Source organism: Ambystoma mexicanum, chromosome 10, assembly GCF_040938575.1.
Source record: "Ambystoma mexicanum isolate Mex_15411 chromosome 10, UKY_AmexF1_1, whole genome shotgun sequence".
Lineage (NCBI taxonomy): Eukaryota > Metazoa > Chordata > Amphibia > Caudata > Ambystomatidae > Ambystoma > Ambystoma mexicanum.
The window spans coordinates 931,703,244-931,719,106 of NC_090932.1; positions in this window are offsets into that span (position 1 = coordinate 931,703,244).

Below are 15,863 nucleotides of genomic sequence, written 5' to 3' on the forward strand. Positions count from 1 at the left end.
TGCAGACTTCCACTCCGCTGGGCAGGAACAAAGGAATGTGAACACAGGCCTTCTCTGTCCATACCCACATACCCTCCTACACCCTTATTGTCAACATGTGACTCCCCACCACCACTCAGGAAGCAACCCTATTCTATCATACATACAGGGAATGGATCCTCAGTAATCCCTACCTCCATACACCCTTCATTGCCCAACAAACCTCACATTGATCCTTCCCACCTGATGCTACATCACCTGGTTGCATTGACATCCCTAGCTGCACATTTCCCTGCACTCCTCATGCTAACTTTCTCACACCCATCCATTGATCCCTTGCCAACTGCTTCTATCCTCGTTCACATCCGCATATGATCAAGTAAGTGCACTGTAGCATCCTGAAACAAGTTTCACTATCATTAAACACAAATGAAATCAATGTGAATCAAAGATCAAACCCTCTCACTTACCACATCACCTCCTCACCCACCTACCTTCCACTTTCAGGAATGAGCTGCCTCCAGCTCTTCCAAACACTGGAAGGTGCAATGCAACATGTATGTTGCCCACAGAGACAAATGTGAAAACTGTGAACATGTCTCATGCTAAGACTACCCAGTGAACATCTGCATACAGTGTTCATTATACACCGACAAATACCTACACAGTGCACATAAAGAATAGTGAGTGTCCTGAGGTATTGGACACTCCCATTCCCTGCACACCTATAGTATTATCAAATAAAGACAGACAAGATTATTTTCAACTCTTCAATTGGTGGTTCAAAAATCAATGTACACGATAAATATTTAGTACCCCAAAATGTAATATACAAAAGATTTGTTTGATTACAATCAGTACAGAGAAATAGCTCTACATATTTCTGGAGGTTCCCTTATTCAGGACCGAAAACAATCTTCAATTGTTCATGTTTTCTCTGAGAAATAAATAAAAGAATAATAATCAGTTTATCTGTTCAGGATTTTTAGGTCATCAACCTCTCTATATATAACTACTCTTAATCACCTGCCTAGCTTGTGCAATGTACCTTCTTCCAATCATAAATAACATTCTTGCTGACAATGTCATCTTCACTGTATAGTTTCACAATCTTTCCCCTTAAAGGAGGAGGATAAATACTGATCAGTTATCTCTTAGGGAAGGTTCACTAGATAAGAAATGGGTTATACAATCTATGTGTTTACCTACTGTTGTGTCAAAGTATCAAAGTAACTTGCCAGAGTGTTTCATCAGTTGTGCAGTAAATTGTTAATAGTGCAATCCAACTCCATTTAAGGGGTCAAATTCTAAATCTAAAAGGGAAGCATTTAAGACACTAATTCTATGGTTCAAATGGTCACGGTTAGAATAAGGGTTAAAACCACAATGTGGACTCATCTATTATGGTGGCGGTCTAATTTCAAGGGAGCAGGCATAAATTGAGATCCACTTGAAGAAGTTCTCTTAGTTGTCAAAATAATAAACATGTATCATGGGTAATCCACCATCAACTGATTCAGATGTCTTGTCGAGGTACATCGATTAAGTCTGAAAGAGGTATATGTTAACCTTCTTAGTGTGTATGTTTAATGTTATTAAATGCTATCTTAATTTGAAGATGGTTAGGTGCTGACCTGCTCAGGACTAAAGACTGACTGCATGTACTGGCAACACAAGAGAGTCCGACCATGTCTGGCTAGAATAGCCACTTATTTATGTTGCGTCACAGAGGTGACATGGAAACATGATGACATCATCATGTTTTCCCTCCATGATGACATCAAGCGTTGTGTGATCGGGGGACAATGTCCTTTCAAGATTCATTTATTACAATGTTGAATAACGTTGTGATATTTATTCTCAAATCAGCTCCTATCTATATCCAGTAGATGCATCTTTCAAGATAATGCTTCTTAAGTTGTCCTATTCGAGATACAACCAACGTGATTTGTAATTTCTTGTTAGATGATCATATGGTTTTTAGTCTGAAAAATCCATATATATCACATTAACTTCAGTGTTAGTCTTGCCAATATAAATTGTGTAGTTTGGCTCATCACAAATTAGTAAGCCTATTTAGCCAATTTACGTCCAACCAAAGTATTCATCACACAAATCAAATTCAAGTGGCAGCATGACATTCACTATGCCTAGCATCAGAATATTTAGTTCTCCAAACTCACAATCTCTTTGGCCTTTCATCAGTTTGCCAGTATATTTACTATTGACATGATCTTTGTCCAATGAGCATATATAATTGTACTGTAGTCGTTATTCTCTTTTGAATATCCATGGTAGCAGGTATCTTTACATAAATATGAACATCTTTTTTCTAGTGTCAAATGGGTTCAAAAGTAAATGTTCGGTATTGCACATGTTATTCTAGAGTACTTGGAAGGTCACATCTAATACATAGCATGAAAACGTATAACATGATAACGTAAGGATTACTTTTTAGATGTGTATGATGATTTCATTCAAGTATGCATTCTCTATTAAACTGCATTGATGTACTACTACAAGCTTAGTGCATTGAATTCAGCCTATTTAATCACACTTTATTATAAGAAAGGAGTGAATTTGAGCTCTTCGTTCATCCCTTTTGGGTCCAGGCTATCAAGGTTAAGTAGCCAATACATTTCTCTTTTACACAATAAATTGTTAAGGTGACCCCTCGATGTGGTGTTCTAATGAATTCTAAAATTCTAAATTTGCCTAGCCTGCTGCCTTGCATGGGTGATGTTCCAGATATTTTGGGCCCTCCTCTCCACCTTCGTGGCAATGTCAAGCCTTCTCTAATGAAACAACTCCCTCTGCCTGGCAGTCCACCTCATCTTCTTGTTCTCGCTCGTCAAATGTGATTGGATGTGCAGAGAGGAATCCATGCTGGCATTGTCCTGGAATGACTCTTGGACTACCACAACCTGTCCTCCACTGGACACCATGGCAGGCCCAGAGGCTTGTGCCTCCCCTTGCAGTTCATTCATTGACGCCACCTCATCTGCCACAGTACGGACCTCCACCATCACCAGGGACAAAGGCACATCCAAACTGTCCAATGGCAGGACAGCAACCGAGTAGCCAATGCAGATGTCAGACATGGAGGCTGAACTTGAGGTAGTCTACGGCAAAAATCTGGAGAGGGAGGTGGCAATTGAAGTGGCTCGTCCAAAGAGACCATCTCTGCTCAGTGCTACAACCATGTGGGTGAACAGCATGGCCACCTTGCTGTATTGCTGTGCAGCCTGCTGTTGAGTGGCAAGAACAGCATCACCGAGAGCATTGTTCCAATGCAATCTACCCACTGAACCAGGAACATAACCTGTAGCAGTGTTACACTATCACAGACACAATAGATGAACCTCGACTCTGTGTCTTATCTACATGGCCATCATCTCCTTCTGTTTGGCGCAGGATACACATCTAATTCGAGTGTTTCTTGATTTTCCTCACAATAACGACTTCCAACCCCTCTGCATGGAGCCATTATGTCATCCCAGATCCTTGGACGGGCAGATGCCCAAAGTTGCTTTTAAGCACTGAAAAGGGACCAACAATGGCTCAGGACCTGATCACCCAGGAGGCCAAATTAATTTGCAGAGAAGGTAACAGTCTCACTATCTTGGTGCTGTCAGATGATGGAGCAGTCATTGCAGAGGTGAGGATGGTAGGTGTAACACTGGGTCCTGAGAGAACCTGGAGTACCTGGAGTGCCTGAAAGTGTACGTTTCCAGAGGAGGAAGATTAGATATTCAGGGGGAGTAGATGGTGCACAGGGCTCCAGAAGTGGGTAACAGACTGTGTTGATCAAACAGCCATTCCAGGACAGTGCATGTGTCCAGCCTGCAATGACATCACACAAATAGTGGTATTATGTTGCTCTTTTGCCAAGGGCACATTCATAGATTAGGTTTGCATGACTCCATCACACGAGCTACTAGGAGTGAGCACAGCACCATGAGTCAGAGGGAACAACCACGGAAAGAGAAGGCACCAACTAAAGATAAGTGACCAACAAAAGCGAGGGGACAACAAAATAACATTCACCAACAAAGGAGAAGGGGCCACCAAGGAAAAACAGGTTCACAGATGAGGAACTGGTCCTCTTCACAGACTTTTTGGATTAGCGTTAGGGGGACCTCTATACGTGGGCAGGCAGTACCCTCTCATTTACGGAACATGCACATCTGTGGTGGGGGCTGGTAAATAACATAAATACCTGTGGTGTTGAACATCTCCCTGCCAAGGGGGTATCTAAGGGCATGGAAATTCGCACTCTGAGAACAAAGGAAATGTTGGGGAGGAATGTGAGTTCAGCCCAGGCAACAGGTGGAGGATCGCCCCAGGTGGAAGAGTTGACCGAAATTGAGGAGGGGATCAGTGGCCTCATATTGAGTGAGGAGATTATGGGCATTGGAGACCTGTACACATATATGGACACATCCGGTGAGTGACATGTGTGGTTGATGTATTTGTTGTTGGCTAGACATTCAATGTGATCATATACATAGAGGACCTTATTTAGGGTCCTTCTTTGTGCCCCTCATTTCTCATGTCATGTAAACAGGTCCTGTGCCATGTTAGGGGGTGCTGCACGCATGATAAAGGAACAGTGTAACACATCTGTACTTTCACCCATGACTCTGTCTTTCACACAAGGGCAGAGGATTACGTGGTAATGTGCCTCCTTCCAAAGCAGTTACAGTGGACAATCCCAGTGTCAGTTCAGGTGATGGACATGTGGCCCCACTACAGTTGTCTTTTTCAGGGGTGCACTTTACTGCTGACATGTAAGAGGTATGTCATCAGTGCCCATAGCAGTCACTGGGAGAGTAGGGGGTACAATACATGGTTTACATGCCATCTGATGTCCTGTGATCATTCACAAGCCTGAGGTGGCAGTGATGGGATGTCAGTCACCATGCCCTGGCAAGATGGTGAGTGGCAACCATAGACTTCCTAGCGGTATCCATTTGGGCCATGTCCACCTGATATTCATGGCAGACATGTAGCGGTTGTATAGGAGCATTGGCAGGCACACCCACATACTTATGTTGTATATGAAGGAGAATGAGGATGTGAGTCCAATGTGTCCCAGCATGCAAGTTTCGGATTTAAGGCATGATGGCTGACCCTCAGGGGTAGTATGCTGTTAGGCCTCATATTCACACATGGCACGGGATTAAAGTCTGATACTGCCAGGGGCCATTGGTAGCACTGACATACACATGTATGTGGGTATGGTGATACCCACGTCCTCTAAGTGCTGTGATTCAGGGCCCCTAGAGTGTGCACATGGGGATGTCCAGTGTACTGTTCAATGTGTGGGTGTATAGCACAGTTGCTTCATTCATTTGGGAGTTCATCACATGATGACCAGTACATGCACTCACAGCCATAACGACTTACCTGCCCTTTTAGATGTCCACCTAATCACATTATGTAAAGGTCCACCAGGGGTTGAAGTTCACCCATCATCAGTCGTATAGGTCTTAAACATACTTGCAATGGTTGGGATGGCATTGGTGTTGAGGGAGCATTAAATGTAGTAGACTGTTAGGATGCATGTGATGCAAGGTTATAATGGGATATCTTATGAACATTGTAGTCTATGTGGATATGTGTTGAGGTGTCTGATATTTGTCAGTTCTTTTGCAGGTGAGGATTACATAGAGGAAGGTCAGGCCACACTATCTACCAACACAGGTCAGCTAGCACTGTCAAGTGCACAGTGCCAATGCTTGCATGCAATAGTAAGCAGTCCTGGCAACCCTTACTCTTCAGAGATTGTAGCTACTGACATGGATGACATATTTGATGAACTCATGTATGGGCCCGTGCTCACCAGCCAGAATGAGGAGGAGTTTCCCTGTTCATGTCAAAGGCTGGGTGGGAGGGACAGACCAGGGCCACCTTGCACTCATCTGATGTTGGCATGGCACAACAGCTGACATCTGTTAGGGGTGTCAAGGACACTGGGGTAAATGTGGGTCAAATTTCTACTGTAGCTTTGCTCTGGTGTTTTCCACAGTGGCAGAGCCTGCATCCTATCTGCTTCAATGCCAACAACATCAGTGGAGTCCACACTGGTGATGTCATCCACAGACTGCTGGGTAATTGCGACAGGGCAGACCATTTTCATCACGCCCCCCTAGTTCATGTACATGTATGGGCCACTTGCTTGCCAGCCAATCTGAGTGGGAGGAGAAGTTGCTGCATGCAAGCATCAGAAAGGGCCAAGTCCTACAGAAGTTGTCTCCAGGAAATATGTGCATTGGGCAGGACATGGTAGCGTTGAGGGAAATCATGAACCAAGACATGGCTGCCATTGGTGAGTTGTTGCATTCCTCTCTGTCACACATTGTTGTGGCAATGGAATATCAGATTTTGGCACTGCATGATTTGAGTGGCCTCCCAGTACATCACACATCACAGAGTGGTGGGTCCCACTGACTGTGTACAGGCTGCATCTTCTGTATTGGCTTACATGTGGTGTTCATGCTATTAGTGTTACCCTGCAGTGTTGCTGTGTTTACATTGTAGGTGATGTTTGGGATGCCAAATGGTGTTTTGTGTTTTATTGACAGTGGAGTTCTTCTTTGGAGGGTGTATATGAAATGAGGTATATTTTTGTTATGGCCAACCTATTGTCCTATGCAATTATGTTCCTCCTTGTAACAGTGATGTTCCATGGCACAGTCTGGACTATGTTGGGTCACCTGCAGGTGTAGTGCTCACATCCTGTCACAGAGATTGCACTCCTATGCCATTCAAGGGGGAGTGCATGTTGTCTTATTGCTATATCTGTGTGGGTATGGGTTCTCACAATCATCTTTAAAGTCTTCTGCTAGTGCTATGTGTATTATTGTCCATGTTCGTGGGCTATTATATCATGGGATTTTAGTGAGGGTTTCAGTGTGTCATCTCTTGATGCTTGTGGGTTTCTAAGGTCTCTGCGTGGTGGTGGTGTTATTGTTGGGGATATTGATTATGTGATGATGGCACTGCACAAAGTCCATATGTTGTTTCTGGGCAGTGCTGTTGTGAAGCATGTTTCATGGGTATCCTGTGTGTGTTTGAGGCACTTAGAATGAGATGAGCCTGCACATTGATGGATTGCCAATTCTTTCTTTTCTGGTATATGCACTCCGTTTCTCTAGGGGGTTGCAGCGTAACATGAATGCAGTCAATGGCTCCTAAGACCTGGGGGAACTGTACTATAGAATAGAACTCCTGTGCCACTCTTTGCCTTGCCTGCAGGGGGTGTGGGGCATGTCTTTATGGGCATGCAAAATAATATCAAAGGGCTCCTGGTGGAAGCAACCCTATTCTGCCCAGGAAGGCTAAAGTTACTAGAACAAAAGTGAATGGGTTGGAAACAATCTTACTGTGTATCCTCCTCCCTTCTATTTTCATTCCCAGAACAGCGAAGTGTATTGAATGACACTCAGAGAATTTCAAAAAGTTTTATATTTGAAAAGATTTTGAATTTCTATTTTTAACGTAATGAACATCATATCAAAGACAAAACACATAAGCAAACACAATTTGCATGGTCAGAGCAAAAAAGAAACCTGTATTCACAGGGTAATGTAGTTAGACAAACATGAATGCAATTACTACTGTCGCTACTGCAAGTATACGACAGGCGTCAAACACAAAGTGAACAAATAAACTAAGACAAATCAATCATACACATTTCTGGAGAAAACAAACAATGGACGTGGATAGTGTTTATGTTTTTTGGTGTGTTTGCTTATGTGTTTTGTCTTTGATATGATGTTCATTATGTAAAAATAGAAATTCAAAATCTTTTCAAATATAAAACTTTTTGAAATTCTCTGATTGTGAATCTATACACTTTGCTGTTCTGGGAATGAAAATGTATGGGTATGCAGCCATCCCCAAGACCTGATCTAGGCACTAAGTTTCTGTGGGCTAGTATATGCCCCCTACAGTGGCTGGGGTCTGCTGGACTGAGCCAGTGGCCACACATTAAAGGGCAGATTACACCTTCATCTGCAGAGGTACTGCATGTCAGCACATGGTACGTGATGCCAGATCAGCCTCCCACTCCCTGACCATGTCCAGGATGACATGTGGGGGAACTCTGCATGTGGCATAGACAGCCGCATCTGACATTCCAAAAATGGTGGCGTGGTTGTGAAAGACCCTGGTCCTCCTCTTCCTCGTCCCATTCATTTTGTGCAAGCACAAGTAAGAGCAATTTGTGATCAACCATGTTCACTGAGTTTCACTAGGCTTGTATGGCACTTTTATACTTTGCACCTGCTCTCAATAGGTGAAATGTTTCAGAGCCTATGGGATTTGCACTACTACACTATATTTTTTGTGAATTTGTTTTCTTTTGCTCTTTGGTTGGTGGCTTTGGGAGTTTGCCTGGTGCCTCCATGCCAATGTCCAGGTCACTCTCCCTTTTCAATTTGTAATGAGGCTTCATGCATATTCCAGCCTTGCATTGACCTTTCTGCTGCACTAACCTGCCACTAACGCTACGGGCAGCAATTTGCTTGGGCCGGGCACAAGCAGCTTTTGCGAATCGCATTCTGACTTTTTGCACTGCACAAATTATGCAGATGATGCAGTTTTAATCTCAACCACTCCACAGGGCCTAAAAAAATCTTTATCAATTTTCCTGGCCAAGTGTTCTGAGCTCCACCTGAAATTGAACGTCAGTAAAACCAAATCAATGGTGTTCAGCCCTCAATCCACCAAACATAGGCGATCCACCTAAAAGTGGGAGGTGATCTGATTGAACAAGTGGACCACTTTGACTATCTTGGGATGAGGTTTCAAGAGTATCCTTGTTAGGATACCCAGCTTGATGAAGCAGCAATCAACCTGGATGAATTAAGCGCGCCGTTAGGTTGTACTTTTGCAGTCATGGTAGTGGTGCTGTGTTCTGCCTCTGGATCTATATAACAAGAAACTACAGCCAGCAGTGTTATGTGGGTCTGAGCTCTTAGTTCATGTGAAGGTTGGGCAATTGACCATTAAAGAAAATAAATTCTTAAAACAACTGTTGCTTCTCCCAAGGAGTGCTCCTTCTGCCCCTACTCCCTTAGAGTACGACATCATTCCCATGGGCACTTTGGCTATGTTTAAGCCTGTCTTCTTTTGGATAAGGGTCTGGTATCAACCGGGCCTGAAAAAGTGTAGGATGGCATTGCTACGTCTTATGTCACTGAACGGAGGCAAAAGCCTTAAATGGCTTTCTCATATCAAGACCATGTTACAAAAACTGGGTATTCGCAAACTCAGGAACGATCTAAGGGTGAGTTGTCGATCAGTCTTGAGCAAAGCAAAAACCTCTGCTTAATGGATTGCAATGGAATCTCTCCCTGGTGATGCTTCCAAATGCAATCTTGGTCGTGTTTACATTGCTCATAGCAGCGAGTTAGGCTTTAAGCAGTATCTGGATGAAATCTCGCCCCATTTGAAAGATCTTTGTACTAGCGCTTGAGATTGGGCATTTTTTCAGTTGCTGTGTAGACCCAGATCTGGTGCCCTTCAGCATCTGATATCTGTCCCGTGTGTGGGAGTACAAGAGAAACAGCGTCACATTTCTTCTTGCTGTGCGAAAAGTCAAGGAGGTTGAGACTTCCGTACTTAAAACCGGTCCTAAGAGATTCTGGAGTTCGCACAATTAATCCGGCTACGCTGCTTTTAACTTATTCTCTCTCCCCCATTGTGACATTCGCAGCAGCTTGATATAGCCACAGGACGTGGCTTCTGAGAAAGAAGTTTCGGGCCAGTGACTAGGATAATGATGTTTCCTCGCCTTTTCTCTTCCATTGTATGTGCCAAGGCTGTGAGAATTGCTCTCCTCGTTCTAACAACTCGAGGAAGGCTTAGAACATCGAAGTGTGTTGTTTTAATTCATTTGTTTATGAAATCTTTATGTATTGCAAACATAAAGCTCTGTTTTTACAGAAGAAAAGGATATTGAGTGCTAGAAATTGCACTTTTCCAGCACAAAGTCACTTTGCACTTCGCTAAACTGGTAAATCAGTATCTTTGTCTCCAAGAGGTGATATAATATGATATTATATGGCATTTATAACGGGCCTATACACAATACACATAGACATGCTCTGGGCGTTGCAAACCGGAGATCGCTTTATTTTGGGGGCATTTTATTGAGCCCCTGGGTTATAATACCAATGCAAGCTTCATTAGAATGATTTAGCATTGCTAGGGTCAAAGCATGCATGAGAATCAGGGATGGCTGCAGATGCATTGATGCTCCTTGGGACCCATTTCAAACTTACTTTTGGGGGTGGGGGGTCTTGCCTAGAGGTGGGAAAAGCCATCTGAGAGGTAGATGTGTGATGCACAGATCATAATGTAGTTGTTTCCTAAGGCAAATGCCATTGGGCGATTTTATTGGGTTTATCATTGAGGGTCTACAGCATCAACCCCATCTCAAACGTCTTTAATATCCAAGCATTACACTGCTCCACACCAAAGGGATGCATGCAGGGTAAAACCGCACTAAGTCAACTCCTTTTAAAGGCGCTATCTTTGGCCGGCAATTGCTGCTGCCATCACATACATGATTGTTTAAATGTACATACATTGGGCTATTGCCAGTGCAACCGTTGCAGTCGGAGCAACGGGTTGGGCATCACAGCAGACTGATACCGTCTGCATCTATGTCGGAAGGCATCAACCCTCCCTAACCTGGGTGTGCACCGCGCAAGCGTACACCGTTCCAATGCTCCTTCTGTAATACTAAATGCTGCATTGCTATTGAAACACAATGATGGGGAATAACCAGCTTTGCAAGGTGGCCTATGGCGTGCCAATCAGACACTCCCTGGTGGCACATTCTCCGAGTAAGAAAAACACGGCGTGCCAATCCGCTGCCAGCAGAGGAAACCAGAAATGCCGTCACTCTTAAAGGGGGAACAGTTTCCAGGGCAAAGCAGCATGGAGTGCTGCTTGGGTTTTGTGCAGTCTGGAACTGCACCAGAGGACCCTTCACCCTTAAGGGGGGATTGCATCAGAGAAAGCTGGATGGGAGTATTCATAATCTGCATGGCCAGGGACATTGTGTCTCTCTTCTATGGAGTGTGGCCTGCTCCGCTGTGCAGCCACGCGTGTGGCTTCACAGCAGCAACGATTTAATCACGGGCAGCTCTGGTGGGCACAGGCACCGGGCATTGCACATATCCTGTACTATTGCCCAAGCTGTGCCAAAGTCTCGGGAGGATAGCTCAGGGGCAACACACTTGCCTTGGAACGACGGGAGGATAGCTCAGGGCCAACGTACTCACCTTGGAAACAAGACGAGCAACACAGGATCGATCCCCGGGTCTGCGCTTAGAAACCTCTGGGTATTAAGTACGTTATAAATAATCAATTACAATTACAGGCCTCCAGAGGGGTCTACTATTGCATTGAGGAGTGTGGCGTTTTTGTCTGTCATTGGGGGCCCGTTCAATGGACTCTAAAGGGTCCCCACAGTGTGTACGTTCAGTCAGGAAATGCACACGGTTCTCAGTGGGCTCTCTGTCCCCCAAACAAAGCAACACTGGCTCATTCTAAGAGTAATGCGACGGGACGCAGTACTAAGGCCATATGCCATGGCATTACCGTGTGGGTGCATACCATTGTAGGGTGTTTCCATACTTCTGCATTCAACTTCCTATATTAAGCACTTTTGTTGCACCTGATCCAAAACGGGTCTCACGGTGACTCAGGAAGCTTCAAAATGACCTAAATCTCAACACATGTGCATGACACCATCAGTTCTATATATGAGTGCATTGATATTCAATATCCATCACTAGAAAAATCACATATTACAAGACATACATATTAATTATTCAATTTGTGTTTTAATCACATTTGCACTAATCATCGGCACCGGAGGAGGTGGTAACTGCCGGCATCAAATGCCAGATGTGGCCGTTTATGCCGGAAAACATTTCCGAGAAGTTATCTTTTCCGATCGCCATTATCCACTCTTTGCGAAGGATATGATGGGCTGGGGAAAGCTTTGACAGCTGGATTCTTTCTCAGAACTTAATTACTCATTCTGCACTAATTAAAAGCCAGGATGTGCCCTCTCGGGCTTTTATGCTGTGCTACATGGATTCCTTGAGACAATAAAGCAAGGCTGGAACTGTCTCATTTCTGAAAATTGGCTCTCTTTCCAGTGATATGCCTGGTGAAGAATCCCATTGGACAAATGCTAAGTTGACATCTCCAGTGCCTTAAAATATGAAATGTTGCCTGCGAGTAATTTCATCATTCAGGATGCCAATGCCAACTCTTCCCTTCAGACTGGCAGAGGAAATCCTTGTTAATCCCTTAGGTCCCCCATGATCTAGGGGTTTGCAACCTTTGGCTCCCGCCCTCCCAACCCATGTTTTGAACTGCAACTCCCATCAGCCCAGGCCAGCATAGTGGATCATGAGGGATCAAGGGAGTTGCAGTTCAGAGTATCTGGAATTCCACTGGTTGCAGACCCAGAAAAAGGAGGGGAAAAGGAGGCCTACTGAACAAATATCATGTTGTAAAAGAAAGGCCAGCACATGTTATATATAAGGGAGTTATTTTTTAAAGCATTCTGTGAAATTGGTTCTGCAGCAGGTGTGACTCCTAGTAGCAAAATGACAATACACTGGCAATAAAAGTACTGAATTATTCATGCAGTTTCCTTTAGTAAGCACTGTTTTGTGATCTCAACTCCAACATTTGCTTTGCGGAGCTTAGAAGCAAAGAAAACAAGCAGGTTATTATTAAGCAACAAAGGAACAGAATATTCCTGCATTTGTAATAATCAGGCGCTCCCCTGTTCCTTCATGCACCCCTTCAATGACTGCACTCGACTAATAACAGGATATAGTGTCCACGCTAAGAAGGTATCGTGTGTGTGACTGTAATAACGAGTATAGTCGCCAATGTAAGTGGGCCCTGGTACATGTGCCTCGCTAATGCAAGATGGCGCGCAGTGTCACTGCATCCAGCCCACTGAAGTGCATCAGAATAACACTCGATGGACAGGGTCAGACCGGGGCAACACATCGTTCCAGGAACCAATGAAAAAGTGGCCCACAATCACACATTACAATCCATTACTATCCAGAACAGACTGTCTGAGCACTAGCCAAGGGTTTCTTTTGGTAAATTGTGTTGTAAATAATGCTTTGGAAAACGATTGCTTAGTGGAATTGATGAAAACTAGTGTGGTAACTTATGAAACTGACCCGCTCTGGAAACATTGTTTTTTTTTTTTTTAAACGGTCCCATCTTAAAATCATGGGCTGGCAATTTGGGCATTGCCCTATTGCCCTATTGGCCATTTTGAGCCTGTCTATGGGAGCTATTGCAATAAAGGAGCAATGCTTATCTGTAAGATACATAAGACTTATAACACACCCATGTATATGTGGTGCCCTGTAGTGCAGATTGCGTAAATGTGCATCAGGTGTCCCCAAAGAAAGTCCCTGTCACTCTTTTGCCCTTGACACGTGGGGACACATGGCCCTCAGAGCAGACCGCCCCTACATCTAGTAGCAATCAACTGATACCTAAGAACCCAGATAAAAGTGCCTGCACCCCACAACCAATCCACATTACACCCCTGGGCAGGGTGCGACTAAAACAGGTCCTTGTTGCCTACTTTGATGAAATAAGGAGTCCAAGAGGCAGAAACATATCCCATCATCCAAAGCCCTAACCAGGAATTTCTTATCCACCCTCATGGCCATAGATCGGTAGCCAGGGTCCATACCGCCATAGCCGCCCATCGCAATGATCAGGGATAGATGGCCCGAGTACACAAAAACAGGGCAATGACTCCACTCCCATCATGTTGCCTTGATCAAGGAAAGGGGTCCCAGCAAACAACGCTTTCCCCCAAAAGTGCACAAGTAACAGAGTGCACATAACTCTCTGCCCCAAAGTCAGGAGAAATGAGCTGCCGGGCATGCCCCCCTTCCCTTCCCACCCCCATGAGGAGGGGTAGATTGGCCAAGCTCCAGGCCCTTGGCCAGGACCTCCTGTTTCATATCTTCCGCTTTTGACAGGCCTTTCATTGTGTTGGGGGGAAGTCTTGCTAGACTTGAGTTTCGTAGCATTCGGCAGTGGTTCCTCTACCTTTGAGGTGAGGCAGGTTGATTGGAGACATGACATGATATGATAGGTTATTTATAACGCACTTAATTCCCAGAGGTTTCTAAGCGCAGACCCGGGGATCGAACCTGTGTTGCTCCGTGTCAGCCGCTGAGCTATCCTCCTGAGAATGTTGGAATCGAGAACATTTCTCTCTGGTACCCATTCTTCTAAGGGACCCAGGGTGAGTACATTCAAGCTCTTCAATCTTGGCAGTGGTGGAGGCCAGGAGATGCAGGGCGGCCCTGAATATTGGGTATTCAGTTGTGCCTAGTGCATTCGTTCCTTGTTCTCTTGGGCTTTTTCGTCGATGTTCAGGATATCCGTAATGCCAGTAGTCAGCTCCTGGAGTATTGGGATGTTTTTTTAGAGTGGCCAGGTGTGAGATGGATGAAGAGTGATACATTTCTCCAGTGTGCATCTTCCTGGTGCATGTGTTTGGACATTAAACTAGTGCATTCTGGGAGATGTCATCCTGGTTTCCCGCATTTGCATGTGATATTACCAAGCAGGCCAGAGAATACACTTTTGTTTTAGGGCTAGTAGTGCATAAGCGGACTAGAAGCTTCGGCTTATAGTCTGCATGTACCAAAGTAATGCACTATGGGTAAAAAAGGCTTGATTTGATGCAGTTGATCTAGTAAACCGGGTAAACATTTTGCCCGAGTGTCTGCACAGTCCAGGTGGCAGGGAGGCCTCTGACGTCCCTTGTTATGAGAGGCGTAGGAAATGGTCTTCTGGCATCTGTACAGGACTAAAATGAGCTTATGGAATGCACATGTAGAAATCAGAAAATAAGTAATCAACATGATCTCCTGGCATGAGTCAGCAGTTCTCCTTAAGCTTGTGGTACAATGTCAGTTTGAATGGCTTAGGACATTTATATGACACATTTTATTCTCAGGGACCTCCACGGAAAGACAACCCTCCCAGCTTTCTAGCTTCAGAAGTAAGAGGAAATTGATGCCAAGTGCAGGGGGCAGGGTGTTTGAAGTACAAATTCATTTTGGTTTCCAAACCATGCTTTCAGACAAGAAGGGGAGAGTACAGGCAGAACCATCATTTTCTTCCCCACAGACCAGTGAGCTCCACGGGTTAAAGCTTGAACTCGGACCACAGTTCGTATCGTAGAAGGCACTGGAATAGACTGAGCTCGGATCAGTAGCCCATTGGGTTTCCTTTCTTGCAATGGTCCAGGTGCATTGAGCCGTCTGACTTTCAATAGCACCAGGCTGGTTTGCCATTGTTCTCAGTTTGTGTACCATTAATGTTGTGGCTTGGGAGACATGTTAATGTTAAAGGATATGTGTACTGCGCTCTGGCGGCTCTGAAAAAAGGGGTTGGGGGTGAGTTAGTGGGGAGAAGCTGGAAAAGTGCAAGAGAGCAGTGATGTGCTGTTGGCAGCCACAGCCGGGTGGGTCCATTTTCTGGGCTTGGGGTGTTTTACAGTCAGTAGTCGTCGTCGTGTGCTGTTGTGCGAGTCTATGTGTGGTTTGTTTTGTTGTTGCAATGTAGTGAAGTTTGTGCAGATTGTTGTGTAGTACGCTTGTGGTTGTGTTTGGTTAGAGTTTGAGAGGTGTATGCAGAGGGGTGAAATTGTTAGTGGATTGGTTAATTTGCATTGCTGTCCTTGCAGTTATGTCTAGGTGTGATGCTTGCCATCATTCACTATTCCATCTGTGTGTGGCACTTGCTAATATTCAATATCCTATCTTGATGTGAGGCAGGCTAGTGATCAC